This window comes from Phaethon lepturus, unplaced genomic scaffold (genome assembly GCF_000687285.1).
Source record: "Phaethon lepturus isolate BGI_N335 unplaced genomic scaffold, ASM68728v1 scaffold13856, whole genome shotgun sequence".
In the NCBI taxonomy this organism is placed as follows: domain Eukaryota; kingdom Metazoa; phylum Chordata; class Aves; order Phaethontiformes; family Phaethontidae; genus Phaethon; species Phaethon lepturus.
In genome coordinates, this window is record NW_010547021.1 from 108,451 (window position 1) to 112,065 (window position 3,615).

Below are 3,615 nucleotides of genomic sequence, written 5' to 3' on the forward strand. Positions count from 1 at the left end.
TTATACTGAAGTGATTGAAAATTTAAGAGTTAAGATCTGTTGAAGAGCTCTAAAAATCCACAAGCAAGCTCTGATAGAAGTACTGCCAAGCAAATTAGCATTAATTAGAGACAAGCTGAAAGACCAATAAAATATTAGGCTAATGGAATAATCTGGAACCATAAGATTAAGCATGATCAAAGAAAACAAGTTGCTCCCTCACACAGTCTAATGGTCCTGACATGGGAGCCTCCCAACATGAACCACTCAGAGGAACCCCATATTCCTGGAGAGTTTCTGATGCAGAAACGAAGGATGTAGGAGACTGGAGGAACAACAGAGAAATAAAGGGCAGAGTGCTGGGGTTGTATGCTTTCAAAGAGACAGACCAGATGGCAGACTAGAACTGCAAAAAGAGATTAAGAAGGGATAAAATTGTCATTTTGCTATCCCTCTTTCCTCCTTCCTTGTTGCATCAGCTATGCCAACCCAGCTCCCAAGGGAGCTGCTGAATACAGAGAAAAAACATACATCAATAAATAAAAGCAGCAGTGATCCCTAGCCCCGGAGAGGGCTATGACTTGTTGGCATGTCATTTAACACATGCAGTTTCATGCCTTACTCTCTCCCCCATTGTGGAAACTTTTCCTCCCTAAGAAGGTACCTGTGAGACCTTGTCTCCTCCAGTACAGCTGTATTCAGATCCCACCAAAACCCTAAATCACACTGCCTCATTCCCACTCCACAATCAAAACATGTGCCAAGCGCTGAAGATGGTAACTGCAGCGTGACGCACACAGCACGAGACCAGTGTTAGGACCTGTACAAGCTCCATCCACCGAACAGAGGACAAAACATGTCTCTCCTTTTCACCCTCATTTGAGGAAAAAAATATGAACATTGGTATCTAACTGCTGTTAGTTTTAATGCTTAACTTCATAATTTGTATTTAACAACAAATATGAAATTGACTTCACGGAAGAAAAGTGTGCAGTATTTTAAGTTAAGTTAAAGTGTTAACATTTCAGCCTGAAAGCACCTGCAAACACTGTTGATATTCAATGTCTGCGACCCCAGAGCAAGAACAACTTTGGTTACATACAGCTACAAACACATTTGGAAAAGACAGGTATTTCCAAACATCATCTTGGTGGTGTTGGTGCTGTGTGAAGCTCTCCTTACTTATTTTGCACTATTCATTTTACTGAACAAATTCAAAAGCAGGCTGAGTCTATATATAGAGATAGACTGTGACCATCCCTATCCTTGTTTGGAGAGTTTGGGCAGCTTTAAAAAACAAGCAAACACCAATTCCCACTTCTGTGAAAATAGATCTTGTGATATTGCCCAGCATAAGCCACAAATATTTTGAGAAGGTCCAAACTGCATTTTACAACCTTATCAACTGCCTCACATTCACTGCTAGATCAGTTAGCTTACTAAAAATATTAGAGCAGGCAAGCACGTGATGGAGGATATCTTCCTGGTGCAGAAGATTAATTCATTGTTCATGTCTCGAGATTGCTATTGCATTTTTAATAGGGCACATACAGATTGAGTCCAGTGATCTCTATCATTTCCTTTCTGGATATGGGTCTATATTGAAAACCAGTCCCCAAACAGCAATTGCCAGGGGCCCGAGACCTTCAAATACTGCTATGCAGAAAAACAGTTAGGGCTCTGATCTATATACTCCAGCAAATTTCAGTGGTGATTTTAGACCCCACAGCTTGGCTGGAGATTCCTGTCTCTTGAGCAGGATCAGCAAAGCAAAAAGCCTGCCTATACCTTCGCTGCTGCACCACACAGCCCGGGATCTCAACTCCAGCGGCTGTAGCAGCGGCACCTCTTCCCTTCCGATTTTGCTATAGCGGGAAAACGGCCACTATAAGGGCAAGGGGCACAGCTCAAAAAAAACCAAAACCCAGCCATTGAGACTTCCAGAGCTGATGTCGGAGCACCCAGACATCAGGCATGAGCTGCGGCAGCGTGCCGTGCCTGCAGACTGTGCTGTTACAGGCCAGAGGTGAAGTGCCTCGGTGCAGGCATAACAAAACGCAGAGCTTCACCCCTTTGCATCACGTTCAATTAACCAAAGCAACTGCGTTCAGGAAAGTCACGGTGAATTTTACAAAGACAGCTAATGTTGCTCTGGACCTTCTAAAAATACGCTCCCAGCATTAGCCTTCTACCAGTCCTGTGCCGCTCAAAGCCTGTCATCAGACAACAGCAGCAACTCAGATGTACTTGCATTCAATCGCAGAGACTGGAAATACAGCTAGAAAGGGAAAAATAGACCTCAAAGACCCTTGCATCAGCAACGGCTACAAAAAGGCTAGAGCAGCAGAGACAGCAAATGGGAGCAATCACCCCAATTATTTCCAGAATCCAGGACAGAGCCGGCACTCCTGCCCGGCTGCCGCCACCGCAGGCTGCTCATGTGCTGCTGCTGCAGCATCGCTGCCTTACACCCACAAACTCCACTGTGGAGCTGGAAATTTGATACACTGCAAAGGTTGCTGACAGCCAGAGGCTGTTCCCTTGTCTATAAAATATCCTGTAATAAATTACATTACAGACTAGGGAAAAGGATTCGGAAGAGAGAGAATTAAAACACAACCTTATGAGAGCTAAATGAGACCAATTAAAAGAGATTTGCTACAAGTGCTGAGGGATTTTGACCTGAGCTGTAATCAGGGATAGAGATATGCATTCTTTTAAAAGAGGAAAATGAGCACGAGATCATGTGTAAACAACTCTGCCAATTAAAATGAAACAGATTATCTTATCTACGCAGCTCTGCCCAGAGAATGGCCACATATTCCCAATATACCATAGAGAGATCTGAGAGAGGCATTTGAACCTCTAAAACGAGGCTCGGTGATGAGGAGATACACTGTGGTTCAGGTCACATCAAGGCCTCATCTGCATTTGGGCATCTCCCCCCAATTCTTTTTTTTTGTATAAGAAATCATGGAATTATCAATGCTAATATAAAACTATCAGGTCACCTACGTGAATTCTGATGCAGATCACACTCAAGGTTGGGCATCACAACAGTAAAACGTGCCTTACAGAAAAACCACGCAACAGATAGCACCATCGCTGCACTACTAGATACTGCTGAAAAACATGCAGCTTCCCAGTACACACGCTCGTGTCCTGATAAACACTCACAGGTATTACTGCATACCTTGAAACAGTGATTCTCAATTTTTCTGTATCACAATCCCATTTTGCTGCCAGACGCCCCAGAACTCCTCTCTCCTCACGGTCAGCCATACTGGAGGGCAGGATTGGCCCCCACTCTCCACTCTGACACCAGGTCTGAGAACCCATACCCAAGAGCAAAAGTCATTTCTGCAACTGGAATGAAAAATTTGACATGGGCAGATGTACCACTACTTTTGCTCTGTGTCCTTGCTCTGCAGCAAATTTTCACTGCTTTTTGCAATTTCCTGTACTTCCTGGTTCAAAATCATATATACATACAAAAAAGCAGTTTTACAAGGACTGAAAAAACAATGAAACAAAGGAAGAAAAGGCATGTTGGGAAATCATGTTTGAGAAGCAGCAGCAAGGAAAACAGCATCGTGGACTTAGGGAAGAGCAAAAACTAAAGGGAAGAATGAACAG